Consider the following 19,276-nt stretch of genomic DNA (forward strand, 5'->3'; position numbering starts at 1 on the left):
ATTATTATTATAAGTATTGTTATTAAAAATTATTATAAGTATTATTATTAAAAATTATTATAAGTATTATTATAATCATCATTATAAATATTAAAATTGAAACAATTATTATTATTATAACAATAAGTATAACTATTTTTTATAATAATAATAATAATAATAATAATAATAATAATGATAATAATAATGATAATGATGACAATAATTGTAATTATAATTACAACGGTAATACTTATTGTTATTATAATTATAATGAAAATAATTATTATAATGACAATTATAATAGAAATAATAATTAGAGTAATTAGCATGACAGATTGTGCTACAAGGGAGAATATTGCTACACAAGTGTAGAAGGAAGGAAGCAAGGAAGCAAGGAAGGAAGAAAAAGAGAACTAGGAGTGAAAGGAGATAGGCTGAACTACCAATCGTACCATTTATTGAAATTGAGTTGGGCCATTCCCGGAAGGACTGCAATACCGGGTCGACCCGTGGCGAGAGCGGAGCAAGCCCCGGACATCTCGCCTAGTTCCAAAAATCAGTTTAATATCGTAGTGACTCAATGAGCCACGTATCAGATATTAAGCTGATAAGAACAGATACTACACTTTGATCTTAGCCAAAAGGCCGAGAAGCGAAACAGGGGATATGGTCAAAATGCGGCACTCTCGCCAGAAAATGTACTCAAAATCGGCGAACGGGTACCATTTAAAAATAGAGCTGACCTTTCGGACAAAAATTGCATTTTCCACGTGACCATGGATTTCTAGCACGTGGCCTGCTTGCGGTGCCACCGGTTAATATTACCCAAAGTGTTTCACTGCGAGAGTTAGCCAGCGAAACGTGATGCCCTTAGCATTACAAATAAACAAATTTTATGCCGTTGCTGCCACTGATATGGCTATTAATAGATTTTCTCCTATTAATCAAGTGTTGCTTCCCTTTGACCACACCGCAACCAAACAAACAAACAAAATACATGTGCGCAATAAAACAGCAAACAACAACGTCCCAGGTGCAGGTAGGACTCAGCCAGCCAATCTTCCCTTTTTTAACATGAAGACGACATAACTACCGGACAAGCCGCTAAATGGACAAGGTCCAGCCGCTACTTCAAAGGAGCCTCGTTCAATCGGCACAGACAGACAGGCTGCCAAGTCGCTTGGTGACCTTAAAGCATCATCCCTACCTGTCCGCGAGTTCGAACAGGGACACTTTTTTTCCGCCTTCGGACAGAATTGCCAACACCCGTCCAAATTTGAAAATGGAGAACCTTCCTTTGCTGTGCCAAGCTGTGCTGTGCCGTGCTTTTAGCGAAGCGTAAAGGGGGTGAAAAATTTTATTTTTTATAATAATAATAATAATAATAATAATAAATGAATAGAAATTACTACTATAACTGCCATTATTAAATTATATAACTATTATTATAGTTTTTTATTATTGTTATAAGTATTATTATTAAAAATAACGTGCTGTATCGGTTTTCGTTCTTATGTTTGTTTACATGTGCTTGTAACTCGTCCGTAAGAATGTGTTCACGAAAAGTGTGTTGTATTAAAGCCTTACTAGCCGACATGGTTTTCGACTTTTTTATTATTATGTTCATAACAGTATTCAGTCAGAACAAGTAGTCCTAGAAGCAGAGATAATATTATGTACAATTATAATGTATATACTATGATGATAACACACTGTAAGACACACATCATTATATATCTAACCCAGCCCCCCCCCCTCCAGGCCAAAAAATATTTATATGTATGTATGTGTGTGTGTGTACATAATCTTTATTACATTCTGACCCTTCATTCCTTTGGAAGACGTTTATTGTGCCCTAGAAAAGGTTTTTTCCTGGAGTTAGTGAAAAAATTACAGACTCTCCGCTATTGACAGCGAGGGTCTCTGGGGGAGCGCTAGGCGCTAAGCACTATTTCTGGTATTGTAAGCCAACAAACAGCATATTCTGAGGTATCTACAGTACATTTTCCTGCTATTAAAAAGTTTTATTTTAAAAACCTAATGTGCTATTCTTATTTAACTTGGCCCCCTCCCCCTTTTCCGCGCCGTTCGGCGCATTTGCCATCAAGCTGCTTTCACAAAAATCTGTCACTGGTAATGTCTGAATCCTCTTCCCACCTGCTCTGAGGACCTCGATGAATATGTGGTGCCAAGTTATACTAGGATGTCTACGCAACTCTTATTATGCGTATTTCATTTTGTCGGAGAACATGTCCCGCAAACCTAATGCGACGCTCTTTATTAATGGAGCCCAGTGACTGGTAGAAATATGTAAACTCTCTTGAATACGGTGACTGTAGTTTGCTTTAGATTTTTTATCGAAAAGGGAATTTTATCGTCAAAATCATCTGTTGGGGGTTTTAAACTAAAAAAATCTCTGGAGGTTTTTTTGTTTTTTTTAAATTTAAAACCCCATTTAGCTACGGTCATGGTAACTGTAGTTTGCTTGAGAATAATATATGAAGATAGAGGTTTTCCACCTCAAAACGCTCTGTAAGGGGATTATAAACTCAGAACTATCTGGAGGGGGTTTAAACTTTAAAAAAAAGTCATCTGTTGGAGAGCGGTTTAAACTCAAAACCCCCAATTGGCTTGGCTACGCTCAAATAATTTTAGTGTGTAATGTGCTTTTTTTTATATTGAAGAGGTATTTTTTAGCATCAAACCCCTCTGAATGGGGGGTTTAAACTCAAAACCCCTTTTGGCAACGCTCATAGCGTTTTTAGTGCGTAATTTGCTTTTTTTTTTTTTTTTACATTGAAGATGTATTTTTTTAGCTTCAAACCCCGCTGGCGGGGCGTTTAAAACTCAAAACCCCTTTGGCTACGCTCATATTTACAGTGTGTAATTTGCTTTTTTTAAATATTGAATAAGCAATAATAATGCTCTGTTCAACCTGCTTTGTCTACACCCTTAAACGATACAAGAATTGCAACATGAAGAAAATCAGAACTGCCAGATAAGCATTCATCGCCGGCTTGTCCATCGCGACAAGAAGCAATTTAGTAGTGCATTAAAGTTATTGACAGAGGTGGCAGCGTTTGCATTTTTTGTTTGATCGACCGTCGGGATGCACAGACCGCATGTATAACCTTAGCTAAGTAAATAGTTAATTCATATGTTTGTTTTTTTTATTTCATGAAACAAGTATTTACAATGAACTTAATTATATATCGTATAGGAATAGGGAGGGGGCATCAGTTTTTTTCTTTAATGTTCTCAGTAATAAAAAAAAAGTTGAAGCTACGAATTTGAGCCCCCGTGCAAAAAAAAAAAAAACGCGGGCGCCCATGGATGGACAAGTTCACCCTTCAGGTCCTTCTTTTCTATTAGGATTCTATGAAAAGACATCTCAAATATATAAACAGACAGGAACAGGAAATGAAAGAACAAAGGAAGTAATACGCGATTCAATAGCGACAGTCAATTAATAAACACAATTACTAAAAATGCTAAGAAATACGATGGAATGGCAAATTGAACTATATAATTGTACTCCCTGAACATAAAACCACAAAAGAAATCTTAATTGAGGTGCAGGGACCTAAAGCAGATCATAAATAGCGATGAAAACAAATGTCTAGATCTCTAGATCTCTAGATCTAGACTAGAAAGCATCCGCCATCTTGAATTTTGCCAAATCAAATTTGTATACATTGAAAAGAGCCACTCCAATACATGCAGGCTTCGTTCGAACTATCAGATTATTTAGTTCGATATATATATATATATATATATATATATATATATATATATATATATATATATATCGTTCTGAGCATGGAAGTAGCGTAGCGCTATGTAAAAGCTATAATAATAATAGTAATAATAATACATTTCCCGTGGCTACGCGGCACCAGCTATGACCTACATTTTATGATACACCCAGGGCAAGCATAACCATTGTCCGCCGGAGGTCGATTAAGATTTTTTTTCCTCGTCTGCTTCTGTCCTCGGCAGCGGATTTTCTTTTGGTCTCAAATGTGTATCCTGCGGCCATTATGAGTGACCTCCAGCTGTCTCGTTCTGAGACCGCATGCAACCACTTGCACTCTTCTATCAGCTAAGCAAAGTTGACGCCTAAGCTGGTCTTTGAAGCGTTTCCGTGGGCAACTCTGTTACTTCGACCTCCTTTTAACTCAGCAAAGAAAAACTGCTTTTGGCATACGTTCGTTCCCCATAAGCGATACGTGCCCTGTCCAGCGTAGCTGCCAGACCATAAGAAGTCCCTCTATGTTATCCTTACCATAGTTAGCAAGAGCATCGCTGATTGTAGTGTGGTCTTGCAACCTTATGTCCATGATGGAGCGCAATATAAATACACTAGGCGACCAACGGTTAGCATATGCCGCTATTTTGCAGGACCGGCCTTAAGTGACCGCAGTGGGCCCCGCTTTTTCATAGGACCCACGCTAATTCTAGGTGTATAAATTATTAAATTAGGCCATTGCATAAGTTATAACAGATTTCCAGCGCACTCCTGTCGATTTACCAGGAACTCCTGGAAATCTTCTGAAATTGCAAAATATACGAAAATGTCTGGGAAATATCAGGAAATTATTAAAAACTTTAGAAAACTCATACAAATCTCCTGAAATATATAGACAAAAATTGTCATTTTGGGATGTCATTCAATATAAAAAATGCCAATACAACGCGCGATAAAATAACGGCTTTATCCCGTAATTTTGGAATCTGGTGAGAGAAGCTTCTTGCACCTCAAACTAATGAAGAATTACTTGATGTCAACAATTCTCGTAGATAGATTGAAACATTTGGTAATTCTTGCTATTGAGCGTGATCTATGTAGGAAAAAGAATTTTTATGATATACTGTATGACTTCGCTACACGCAAGGCTCGTAGAGTAATTCTGTACGTAGGAAAGGATGAATAAAATGCCAAGACGAATGTATTTTCTAATATAAACTCTTAATTTTCACGTATAATCCGTATTTCTACTGTTATATTTATATATAGTCAACCCACTGCGTAAGATAGGCCGCTATTTTGCAGGGCCGCCATTGGCCACTGCAACCTATCCGATCGCAGTGGGCCCCACACTTTCATAGGACCCGCGCTAATTCTAGGTGTAAATTATTAAATTAAACCATTTTATAACTTATAACAGATTTCCCGCGGCCGCCTGATTTACCAGGAGCGGCATCTTGTATTAGCCGTAATTGTATAATGTGGTGAAAGAAGCTTCTCGCGCCTCAAACTAATGAAGAATTACTTGAGGTCAACAATTCTCGTAGATAGATTGAAACATTTGGTAATTCTTGCTATTGAGCGTGATCTATGTAGCAAATAAAATTTTTATGATATACTGTATGACTCCGCTACACGCAAGGCTCGTAAAGTAGTTCTGTACGTAGTAAAGAATGAATAAAATGCAAAGACGAATTTATTTTCTAATACAAACTCTTAAATTTCACTTATTATCCGTATCCCTATCTAAACTTGGCCCCGCAAAATTCGTTTGGCATAGAGCCCCATAACGGTTGAGTCCGGCCCTGTTTTTTAGTGACGGGTGTAGCTAGATTACTTGTTCTTCCCCCCTCTTTTTTCGCAGCTACGTGAGGTAGAAATTAAAAAAAAAAAGTAATCTTTCTTGGTCACAAGGGTCCGGCCCTGCTATTTATTGAAGGGTGAATACTACTTGTTCTTCCCACCCTCTTTTTTTTTCCTTGCGCAACTTCTGTTAGTCCTTTAAGACCTCGCGATCTATGGGGCATATAATGTAAAGGTCATCTGTTTGTTTGGCCAACGGTTAACGAGCAGGGTGTCATGTAGCCTTCACAATGACCAACCGACTTAATTTTTCCAAACTAAAGTCAGGTACTTACTTAAAGCTGGGTGGAGCATATTATAAACCTTTAACAATTTAATACGTGTCATAGAGGTATCCATTTGGGTAGCGGCTAACCGGGCATTTGAACTAATGCCCATATAGCCAGTCCTCCACTGCTCGTTGGTCACACATAAAAGAATTCTAGTTTGAACGTTATCATTTTTCAAAATTAAAAATAAAAAAAAAATTAAAAAAATACATTTGGCTTAATGTTTAAAAATTCTTAGAATATCTCCACAGATAGGCCCTATTCTTTAAAGGGTTTTTAATAAATTTGATTTATATATATTAATGTTCAGGAACATTTTGCGCCCATGTCATTCTTAGTCTAGACTCTAGACCTACATTGATACACTGACCTTGAGAATCGAGTGCCGGCATTGCGAGAAAATTGTGAATAGCCGAATATTGAGGTGGGTGAACGTGGGGCTAGTTAGCTATTTAAAAATGAGTAACTGAAAGAAAAAAGAGAAGAAAATAAAAGATAGAAAAATACTGCTACTTACATATGATCAGCTAGCTCGTCGCAGGCAGCCATTTGAAGGCAGAAGTCGTAAATCCACTGTTTTCAACTGACGAGTATGAATGTTATTTTTATAATCCACAGAATTTACACAGTAGATCCTGTGGGTTGGCGAAAATCACAATGAAATTTTCATTTGTTCTTGAATCAATACACTGAATAAAAAAATGTAGGTATATGAATAAAAGCATAAATATATAAAATAAATAAATATTTGAATAAAGGAAAAATAAAATGATCATGAAAGAATTCTAAATCCTAGCTCAATATAAACTTTAAAAAAAATATGTTTAAAAAATTACTAAAACAATCATATAGAATTATAATAAAAGACAAGAAATTATAATAATAATAATAAACAACGTTTCAAAGACAGTTTTCTGTGGGAAGAGGAAACACAAACTCAAAATTGGCCCCCGAAGTGGTTCACCCAGGCAAGTAAAAAAGCATGTTTCAATATTTTCAAAAAGAATATCAAAATGAAATTCTTTCAAAGGCAAATGACATATTAAAATAGAGAAAGAAGGTTGACATATCTTGTGTGGTGCCCCAACGGTACAGTAGACCAAGGGATAGGTGAAAGTGAAGTTAGATGTAAAGCTGGCCTAACCAATGTCATTTAACGATTATCTAATTGATCTAATTGTTTTGTTGAGGGTCAAACTCTTACCCAAAGCTCAATAAAAACAAAATTCTTTAGTTATTGTTCCGTATGTAGAGAGTTGTCCGCGGTTCACTCCATAATATGAAAAACTACTTATTAATTGTTGTTTTAAGTTAATATAAATATTAAATAGATTTTTTCTCTTTAAAAAAGCAAAAAATTTTGGTAAATGTAGAAAATGGTATGACAGAACTTACTTCACTTAGCAATACATTGGTAAAAAAATTTTTTTTTGACAAAATCTAAAACTGTTTGCATAAATGTGTTAAAATATGGTAAGTAGCAATCTCCCTTTATAAAAGCCTCCTGTATTTGTTACTATTAATAGTGGCTATCTGATTATCTGGCGCTCTAAAGCATTATCTCTACACAACAAGATACGAATCTATAATACAAACGTTAAGTCTGTCCTTCTATACGGTTCAACAAATATGGAAAAGCTCCAGACCTTTGTTAACAGATGCCTACGCCGGATATTAGGAATTAGGTGGCCAGAAAAGATAACTACTATCGATTTGTGGGAGAGAACTATACAAAAGCCCATAGCCCAAGACATCACAAAACGAAAATGGAGCTGGATAGGACACACCCTGCGAAAATCAGCTACCAATGTTGCAAGGCAGGCAATTGACTGGAACCCACAAGGAAAGAGGAAAGTGGGCAGACCCAAGCAAACCTGGAAGAGGTCAACCATCAGTGAAGCTGAGGGTACTGGAATGACATGGGAGCAGATGAAGAAAGCTGCTCAGAACCAAGTTCGGTGGAGAGGTGTGGTTGCGGCCCTATGCTCCCCTGGGAGTGCACAGGATTAAGGAAGGAAGGAAGTAGTAAAAATGGTGTATTTTAAAAAAAACTGCTTGCATAAGTGATTTTAAAATTAAATTTTTCGCTTTCAGAAAAGAAAAAAAGTAGCCGTTGCATCAGAACTTTAAAAGGTTTAAATTATCATGATGTCGGATTTTCAATATTTTAACTAGTTTACGAGATTTGAACGGGCCGGACAGACGGATAAACAGACCACACAAAACTAATAGCGTCAATTCCCCTTTCGGGGGCCCTAAAAAGAAAAAAAAACGCTACCATTATTGACATTTCCTTACCACTGTCTCATAATTTAAGACAAAGAAAAATATGGAAACCTAGACATGGAGATTAATCGTTTATGAAAGTTATTTAAAATAGAAATATATCCAATTGTTATATCAACCAAGGGGATAATAACAAATGACCTCACAAATACCTTCAAGGCCCTTAACATTCCAAGGAATATCCTCGTTGCCTGTCAGAGGGCGGTACTACTGCATCCCCAGAAAATTCCTCAATGGAAACTTTTTCCTTTTTTTACATAATAATAATAATAATAATAATATTAATAATATAATACAAAGGATCAGTTCGTCGCACGCAGCCTTGACGGGCATCGTGTTCATTTTCAAACATTTTCAATCTTTTACTTTAAATAACAATTAGTTGAATTACCACTGCCAGGCGTAGAAACCGAGCAGGTGTTAAATTGAACATTGAAAATAATTGTTGTTGATTTTTTTTTTTTTTTTTTTTTTTTTTTTTTGCTATCCTTTATTTGTTTGAACGCGGTGTTTCAAACGGAAGCAGCACCTGACGCATTATGTAACACTTGGGTTATAACAAGGAGAACATACGCAAGCAGGATCTGTCAAAGAAAACAAATTAGTAAAATACAAAAAAATGTCTTTTTTTTTAAAAAAAGACAACGCTTATATTAATGTGTATCAATTAGTTTGGATCAGGCATGTAATTAAATTTGTAATAGATCTAGACTGACAATAATAAATCTGATTATAATTTTTTTGTCACCTATGTTCCCTATACGGAATGATCCTATCACTTGTCTAGACCAGTTGAAAAGGGGGAGAAAGAACGGGGTATCTGAGTGACCGCTTTTTATATGTATTAAAAAAAAAAGGGAACGACCTGAATTCGAACTTGTGGGCTAAGGCCTTCTTAAGCTAACGCGGTAACAAATCTGCTAGAGAAGAGTCTATAAACATGGAAGAAGGTATAGATATCTTATGAGTTATCTATTGTTTCTATTTTTTGCGTGTGTTCACTAAGCCTAAGAAGGCAGCTCAATATAAAGGGGACTAATTCAGCTTATAATAACACCTCAGTCAAGTAATATTTCTTTGGGTGTTGGAGGAATAACGTGTACAAACTTTTGGCCAGACACACAGACAGACAGAATGAGTTTATATAAGCTTTGTAAAAAGATTTTTTCAAAATGTAAAATTTGTCCGAACAGATACTTTGTTTTTATAATTAATGTCTTTGACCAAATTTATGTTAATTTTGTTGCGATAGTGGCGTAATTTTGCTAAAACCATTTTGCTTTAACTTGGCCAAAAGGCCGTGAAGCGATTATAGCACGCATAACAACATTGCGTGTCTTCCATGCCTTAAATTATTAATATAGTCCATTTTCTATTGTATTCTGCGTTACCAATGTTTGGCAAGGGGAAATCAAAACTTACGCCAGTACTTTGTTAAAACAAAACAAAAAATCAGCTTTAATTAACCCAAAAATAAAGTGTTTTTTCCCACACCCTCAATACAACACGGCAGTAACGTTTTGACGGTGGCAACACACAAAAACACATGACAGAAAACAATTCCTCATAGAAAGAAATCTCAACCGCCACCCCCCCCCTGCTCATCGGTTTAAAGAAAACATAAGACAGACCTACAGAATTAATACACCACAACGACTACACCTCACCCTTGCAGAATTTCTGAAACCACTCATTACACACTCAACTATTGTCACGAAGATGAAGCGCACAGCAAACACACACACACACACACACATACCGAATCCACTAATATGTAATAAACAGCAATAACAAACAAAAAAAGGCGGACATGCCAATAATAACACTAACAAGCAAAATAAAAAAAAGACTTTAAATAAAAATTATATTAGAGGTGTAGTTGTATCATTTAGTTTGGATCAGTCATGTAATTAAATTGGTAATAGATCTATACTAACAATAATAAGTCTGTGCGACTAGAAATATTTTTACCATTTCTTTTGTTATACGCAATTTCATGCTTTTAGCTTTCTCTATACGCTGTGAGCCTATCATTTGTTTGGATCAGTTGGAAAGGGGTAGGGGAAGAAAGAGGGGGAAATCTGGGTCATCGCTTTTTAAATGTATCTATTAAAAAAATTATTATCGTTATCGCAAGTGTCAGCTAAAAGCTGCTAGAGAAACGTAATGCTAATGATTTACAAACCACAGATATCTATCCAATGTATGTCCTTGCTGGCAGTAGCGGCCTTAGTGGGTGGCAAGTGGGGCAACCGCCCCAGGCCCCGCGCATGAGGGGGGGGGCCGCGATCGGAGATTGAAGCTCGTGGAAGCTCATTATTCATCCTATTCAAAAAGGACCTTTTGAAAATGTTTTACTTGAAAAATATTCCAATATGAATTTACAGGCCTTTACTAAATTGTAAATACAACCAATTGGTTCCTTGAAAAGATACCCCACATATTTAGATTAAGGCTTTAATGATCGCCGCCGAAAAAAATATTCGAAAAATAAAAATAAAAAAATAAAAACAGTCATGTTGAGGCCTTTCTCTTGACAGTTAGTAAGTCTGGGGGAGCTTTGTAAGCTCCTTCAGTGGGGTCCGTTGCCTCGCCATGACGCCTAAAGCGTTTTCTTTCATTCTTCACTGCAGAAACGCATTCTCCTGATACCCCACATATTTAGATTAAGGCGCAATGGCTGAGTGGTAAAGTGCTTGGCTTCTCAACCGGGGGTCCCGGATTTTTTATTTCGGGATCTTTGGGCGCCTATGAGTCCAGCCAGCTCTAATGGGTACCTGACATTAGTTGGGGAAAAGTAAAGGCGGTTGGTCGTTGTGCTTGCCACATGACACCCTCGTTAACCGTAGGCCAAAGAAACAGATGACCTTTACATAATCTGCCCTATAGACTACAATGTCTGAAAGGGGAACTTTTACTTTTTACTTATGTCCTTGCTGAGTGTGATATAGCTATATATAAATTTTCCGAATTAATCAAGTTCCTTGACCACGCCGCATACAATCAAATGTAAGTTCACACACACACACACAAATCTCAATATTAAATAAACGCCTTCAAATCAGTGCTTCTAGCAATGTTAAAGGGAAACTCCGATGGTTTTGACAATTTTTGATATAATATGTGTTTCGATTTATAGATAATGAATATATGATTTTTTTTTTATTTGAAAGAATAACTTAGTAATTGATGTTTTTGTGACATAATTTTTCTGCGCATCCAAAACAGTCAGATTTTCACTGAATTTCTGTGTGACGTCACGAGTGTGCACTCAAATCCTAAAGATAGGGAGGCGCCAAGTTATACGAGGACGAGGAAAAAAAATTATCTTTGATAAAAAAAAATTTCGTTAGTACATCATTAAAATACTTTAAAAAGAAATTTCTAATGGTGTATAAATTATGACTGTATGTTTGACAGTAAGAAAGTTATGATTTTTTTTGTGCCGTTTTGACCTAACATTGGTTGACATGGAAAAAGTGATGAGAGCTTGACGCTGGCTCAGCCGGCGAGACACACCCCCAAGGTCAATAGTTAAAAAGTTGGAATTGAGTTTCGTAGACGATAGATCTACTTATTAAATAAGAAATTTAATACTTTAATAGTAGATCTATATAGTATTCGTAGTAAATTTCTACCTCACAAATCTGATTCATTTATATTTATGAACTTCAGTTTTTTTTAAATGTCTCAGTAGTATCATTAATTGAATTCTTTGGCCTGAAAATCGAATGTATTGTTGGTACTGCACCTGGTATTAACTTCATTTTTTTTCAAATCCCATTTCCACAGCAATGAAAATGAAGTTGCTGTAACAGCTTCTCTCAAAATGGTTTGAGCATAAACAGGAATTAGCTAATGCCTTTGTAAAATATTTGCTCTTCAGGCGAATAAATTTTTCCCATTTTCCCTTTAAAACTTCATTCAAGTTCATCTCTTGGAAACAAATGAAAAGAGACACTAATTTCTGTATCAGCATACTTGCTAATTTTATCTTTGTGATTGGAACTACTGCAACAAGCTGAAAAACAATATTTAATTTTCTTCAAGTAAAAATAGAGGTTTAGATCTAGAATATTATTTATAAACAATGACCGATTATAAATAAACGTGGAGACTAGATCTAGCTGTGAAGCGTAACAATAAATGCGATCCGATAGGTCTAGATCTAGACTAGAGAGTTTATCGGTTATATAGGTCTAGATCTAAATTTAGCCAGCACACTTGTGACGTTACGTTTTTAAAAACTAAAAACATCTCGCAGAACCCCGTTTTTTGGGGGGCGTGGAGAATTTTCTGTCTAATTTATTAAATATAAAATTTTCCGAACATTTAAATAAAAAATGATATAATGTTTACTATTACAACTTTTTACGCAGAATTTAAATATGTCAATAACTAAAATTTGAAAAACTATCGGAGTTTCCCTTTAATTCATTTAAGTTATTTTAAAGTAAAAGTTCAGAAATGTTTGGAATCAATACCTGGAATTGAACAAGAATAACTTTCATAGACTTAGCCCTTTAAAATGAAGACAAGCCACTAGAAAGTGACCAGGCCAACTTGGGCCACCCGACTAAGACGACTACTATTCGCGACTTTAAAATAGCGATGTCAGGCTGTCGTGTCGGCGGCACTCGCTTTTTGCCCTTAAATCATCACTGTCCCCATTCAGACAGAGACAGCGAAAGGGGTCGAAGGTAAAAGGCCAATCGTATCGTCCAACAAATGGTGTGTTTAGACTGTGAGTATATCCTGGGTAAGGTTCACTTCTACCCCCCCCCCCCCCATTATGAGATTGTCTTGTCTTCACATTGTGTGTGTTCATTCTTCTATCAGTCGGAATATGATTTAGATGAGGCGTAAATGTTTACTATCGTGTACTGGTGTATGTTATTGTTTTTTTTGTTGTTGTTATTGTCGAGAGAGCGGATTCGTGGCTCTTGAAACTCCATGCAACCAAAAGCTCTATTCCGCCGTCCTGGTGGAACAATTGTTCTGTTTAGGACAGGTCCCGCGAGCACGCTGCCCTGCCTCATCGTGGCGCTCGCGTGGAAACGACCATTAGAGGAAGTGGTTAGGCTAAATGGGTAGCAACACAGGACTCCCGTGGGGATGACCACGGGTAGACTAGAGTCCACCCATTCAGGGCTGGTCCTACAGATTGTGGGGCCCTATGCGAAACGGATTGCGCGGGGCCCAGTCTGGGAGGGATATGAATAATAAGGAAAATTAAGATTTTGTGTTAGAAACTAAATTCGTCTTTGCATTTAATTAATTCTTTACTAATTAAAAAATCACTCTCAAATTAACTTAACGAGCCATCTACAGTAGATGATAGTTTGGTTAAAATTCACCTTTTTTTTTCACCACATTTTTATTAAATGAAAGCTGAGTAGGATTGGCGTTTTCCATATTGAATGACACCCCGACGTAACAATTTTGTCTGTTTTTAATTAGATTTGCATGGGTTTTAGGAAGATTTTAATAATTTCAGGAGATTTTAATGACATTTTCGTATATTTTGGAATTTCAGGAGAATTTAAAGAACACTTTAACAACAGGCCTAATTGAAAATGGTTTAATTTAGTAGGCCTAATTTACACCTAGAGTTAGCGCGGGGCCTATGTAAGTGCGGGGCCCACTGCGGCCGCATAGGTTGCAGTGGCCTAAGACCTGCCCTGCACCCATTGCACGTGCGGGGTTGTAATAAAGTCCCCACAAACCTGTCACCAATCCATGCGCTGTTCCTCAAAGGGACCGTTACATAAATAGCGGGTCCCGCACAGTTAGCTTGGTACATTGAAGGAAAATGACAGAAGATCCCGGTGTATTCTTGGCCATCGGCCGTGTCTAGCCCACGCGTTGGGGGCCAAATGCATCTGTCAACAGCAATGCTTTACATAGGCATTGTCTAGGGTCTCTCCCAAACAGAACTGTGTTTTCACACAGGTTTTTTTTTTTTTACTGTTTGGCGTCCAAGCAGGTTTTTTTTCAAACTTAGGGCTCGAAGAGCCTTTGGCTCAGCCCTTAGACATCAACAAGGACAGGTCCAAGCAGATGTTTATGTATTACATCTCTATTTTTAGTGACTGGAATTCCAAAATTCTCGGTCTAGATATGAGACCGAAGGCCTAGTAGGCATACATTTGGGGACCGTCAACATTTTTCCTTTCTAATACTATACACCGATATCTTGTGCGGAAATGGCCATTTATGAAATGGTATTTTGAGGAACGGCGTGTGGATTATTGACATAGCGCTCTCATTTAACTTCCAACCGACCCGCGCAATGAACATTGTTCCTAGGCAATCAGACGGGAGTTTTGCTACCCTAATTGTCTGATCTTTTTCTCCTACGACCGTTCCACCCGGAAGTCATCATGAGGCTGGGTAGCGACGTCCTGGTCCACGCTGACCTGGTCGCTTTCGAGTCATTTAACAAGTAAGTCGTTTTCATTTAAGGGGCTAAATCGACGATTGTTACCCATGTTCGAGTTCATGTATCTATTCCAAACATGTTAGCTACCCCATTTCGCGGCGATAGAGAGCACGGCTCAGAAAAAAAAAGGGGGGGGGAACACACAATCTTTCTCTTTACATTATAAATTTAACTATATTTATGTGTGTATTTTTTTTTACACACGTCAATATGTGGCGTCATTAAAATAGTTGCATGTTTATTCTGTAGCTTTGTTTTTATTTATCCTCTTCGTATTACCCTTCGTTTCCTAACCATGGCCACCATTTCACATTTATTTCGTGAAGTCAACAGGTCGTTCAATGTAGTTGAAATCCTGCATCAAGTAACTGTTTATTTCTATCTGCTGCATATTTCTGGGAAAATGTCATCGACAAAACTGTTGCTCTCGAACTTTGCAAGATGGCTGATTTAAGCTTTGTTTTCGAACATTGGGATAACGCCCTGTCCGCTGTTCTTACTTACGGAAGCTTAGTCATACACTATGCTCGACAATACGCTGCCTACATGAATACTTCCGGCGTTTATTGTGGCGAGCAGTCGTTTGCCCAAACTCACACCATTTGAACAACTGTGTCTTTCAGGAAGTGTTCACCCGTCACTAAATTGAGGCGTATATTACGCCGTGGGTCTACTAGTTGAAATGTATTAACATTACCAGCTACACCGACAGAGCAGATATATACAAAAACATTGACAATAATTGTTTCTATTAGAGTACTTATGTTCGGTTGCTGTATGGTCAAATGGATTTAGATAATCTACTTATAGAGTTATAACGTTCAAAAATGCATTAAATAAATATTGATAATATGTAAATCATTAGCATAACGATCTTGTAACAAACACTCGCGATGTAACACTTGGGTAATATTAAGGGGAATAGTTGCAAGCATGCTCCGCCAAGCAAAACAAGGATTCGTTCAAAATATAAATATTTTTCCGAATGGAATATTAGCTTTTATATTTGGCGTTCGTTACCGTTTTAAAGTTTATTTGCTTGCGAGAGACGCGCAGTTTCATTATAGCTACTTTGTTTTTGATCTTGGCAAAGAGCCGAGAATTATCTTAAACCTAGGCACGCTTCGTAAATTGCGTGTCATCCAAGCTAATATTAATATATATTTAATAATACTGTTCAAAATGTACGTTGTCTAGCTTGACCAATGTCCGGCATGTCCAGAAGGTAAAGCAAAAAAATATTCAGCCATTTTTTCTGCTAAAAGAAACAAGTAACACGTAACAAAACAGCACACCATCCCACACACGCAGTAAATCAAAATCACAGGAAACAAAAACACAATACCTAAAAGAAGGAAAAAAATTCTTAATCGGCGAAAAGAAATCACTAGAGACAAAAAGTCACGTCACGTAATATTATACTTGAGACTATAATATAACTTAGAAACGAGAGAGTCAAGGTCTGAAAAGGGTACTTTACTCTTTTTCATCCAGTAAACATCTTATATAGACTGGGTTGTTCCATTTCTGAATTAAATGTGTATGAAGTTTTTCAACAGGCATCATGTTAGTTTATACCAAGTAAGGTTGTCTTTCTTATTGTTTAGAGTTTATATTAGTTTATAAGGAACTCATCACAGTAGATAAAATACGCCAGTACATAGACAGACAAGCATTATTGACTCCTTCAGTCGTGAAGCGACTATGAACCATCTCACGGAAATGAGATGAATGCCTGGACATTAGTTTTGGTCGGAATGATGTCTCTCACACATCAGTTATCCTTTTACCACTATGCTGATGTATCTAAATAAATGGCAAGTTCCAATACAGTTTGGGATCAGCGGCGTCGCTGGCTTTGCCAGGGAGTAGCACTGAGTACTGCAAACTGCCTATGGGTGAAATTTTTCTCATGGTTGACTCCCGAAGCCTTTCCCATGACTGGGTATAGCTGCACGAGTTTTTCTTCTTGTACGCATTATATCTCAACAAGGCAATAGAGTCTTGTTTGGTTTGATATTGATACTGAATACTGACGGGAAAAGGCGTTAAGGATTATTTACAAAAGCAGACGAGCGCCTGTCTATACAGATCTTATATATAAACGGAATAAATCAATGTTTAGTTCAATTTTCAATGAAAGTTAGTTGTAATGTGATATGGTTTCAATATGTTTTTGTAAAAGTACAGCATAATTCTAGATCTAGAGGTGAACCGATATTAGAGGATTAGATCTAATGTTCAGAAGACTTCAATCATTTGTCATTTTTCAGTAGTCTCATTCAAAAGAAAAATAGTCACAGATCCACTTGCTTAAAGTTATTACCAAAATGTTTTTTTAAATTGATCAATATAAAATTATAAAGTGATTGAGGCTGAAAAACGATCTCTTGTTGTTTTTTTTTAATCAAAGGTATAGAACATTACTTTTTAGATCATACCTTCTAAACGCTATAAAACATTACTTTTTAGATCATAACTTCTAAATGCTATAGAACATTGCTATTTAGATATTAACTTCTAAACGCTATAGAACATTGCTATTTAGATCATAACTTCTAAACGCTATAGAACATTGCTATTTAGATCATAACTTCTAAACGCTATAGAACATTGCTATTTAGATCATAACTTCTAAACGCTATAGAACATTGCTATTTAGATATTAACTTCTAAACGCTATAGAACATTGCTATTTAGATATTAACTTCTAAACGCTATAGAACATTGCTATTTAGATCATAACTTCTAAATGCTATAGAACATTGCTATTTAGATATTAACTTCTAAACGCTATAGAACATTGCTATTTAGATATTAACTTCTAAACGCTATAGAACATTGCTATTTAGATATTAACTTCTAAACGCTATAGAACATTGCTATTTAGATATTAACTTCTAAACGTTATAGAACATTGCTATTTAGATATTAACTTCTAAACGCTATAGAACATTGCTATTTAGATATTAACTTCTAAACGATAGAATAAAAAAAAAAACAAGTTTATTATGCCAAGCATCCCTAATTCGGTTATGAAGCGTTTTTTCTTTAAACAGTGAAGCGTCAAAACATTGAACAGTTTAAGGACATCGTAAGACTAACTTCTTCTGGTGTTTTTCTTCATTTCGATATCGTAAGAGGGGCATGAAGAAAAGGCCAGCGAGACGAACGGCTGGTTTTTCAACGCGAACGAGTGCATAGCCCGCTTTTCTTAATAAACACTTTTGCATATGGCAGTGTTTCTCAAACTTTCAACGGTGGCGCCCCCTACATAAGCAGCGTTGTAGGTTCCCACCGTGGATTCCGTGGGAAGAGGATTTAGAATGTAATGAAAAAGAAAAGAAACGTATAGGCTTATAACACAAATTTCCAGTTTGGATTTGTAGTAATAACAACACTATGTTTACAATAGAAATTTACGTCATGCATGTTCATGAAAAATTATCTGTTTTACTTTTTTTTTAGCGGCCCCCGAAAGGGGAAAAGACGCTATTAGTTTTGTGTGACCATGATCAGCAAGGTGGTCCTCCCCGCTCAGTTATAAGTTTCTATTGATATTCACCGACAGTTTTGTTTGTATTATAATCGAGATCTACGTATTATTCCAGAAGTATTCCGTATTTTTTCTTTTTTTTTTCGGACCATAGACTATATATATACAGTAACTAAGCATAAGTTTCGTTCACCTTCAAACTTAGGGTCGAGGTACTTCCGGTATAAACGTATATTACGACATTCACGATGTTTGAATGATGCTGCCAACTTGGATAATATTGTTTCTTCTCTTTTCATCATATTTGACAATAACAGGATCATAGGAAGGATCCTTGGAAGTGAAGACACCTTCAGGGTGGAAGTTAACACCCTGGAGGGTGAGAAAATAAAGATGACGCTCCATTTGGTGTCTACCACCATATCTAAAAACAAAATTGAGGAGATCTTTGGAACCCTCGAGGAAGAAAGCTCCAAAATCGAAGCTTTGAGGTTGGGGGTTAGTGACAAGTGGGTGGCTTGGATTAATCCCCGCAAAGGCATCGAGCTGCCCACTACATACAACTAAAATACGAAGAGGACCCCAGGACCTACAAAGTCCTCTTTACAACGCCGGTAAGAAGACAACAATGCTGGTTTTGTCAGAAAGAAGACAGTGGGAGAACCATCCTTTCCCCACAAAAAAATGAAAATAACACGTGGTCTAATACGCATAAAAAACTAAAAACCATCGTGCATGTTAGATCGGAGCCTAGCTCTCCAAATAAAGCAAGCCGAAAAAGGACTCTTTCTCTGTCCTCCGCCTCTGATGACCAGGGAGAAGACCCTGAAGTAGGAAAAGAAAGGGGAAGAAAGGGAGAGGACATGGAGGAGTTCCCTAACTCTCCTACACTTCTAGTAATTGACGAGGGGGAGGAGCCTGACACACCGCCAAACACATGAACAATTTTAAAAAACCCACAGTAAATACACACACACGCGCTCACGTAGTGACAGACACACACGCACACACACACACGCAAATAACTAAACAACTAAACACCCCAATAAACAACAAAACAGGTTAACAAAACAGTTCATAAACTGATCACAAACACACACACATACACACACTAATATTCACATTCACATACACACAACCCATCATCACGCAATCATGGCAGATATTAAAATCTTAACTCTTAACATCCG

At 36.8% G+C, this 19,276-nt stretch overlaps 1 non-coding gene across 1 annotated transcript; it reads right to left on the bottom strand.

Annotated features, from left to right (window-relative positions):
* Positions 1 to 446: 446 nt before the first annotated feature.
* LOC129927548 (U2 spliceosomal RNA) lies at positions 447 to 639 on the bottom strand. The gene has a single exon (XR_008779154.1). It is a non-coding gene; the product is annotated as a U2 spliceosomal RNA (small nuclear RNA).
* Between the last annotated feature and the right edge of the window lie 18,637 nt (positions 640 to 19,276).

The sequence above is a fragment of the Biomphalaria glabrata genome, chromosome 7, assembly GCF_947242115.1.
Source record: "Biomphalaria glabrata chromosome 7, xgBioGlab47.1, whole genome shotgun sequence".
Classification (NCBI taxonomy): Eukaryota; Metazoa; Mollusca; class Gastropoda; family Planorbidae; genus Biomphalaria; species Biomphalaria glabrata.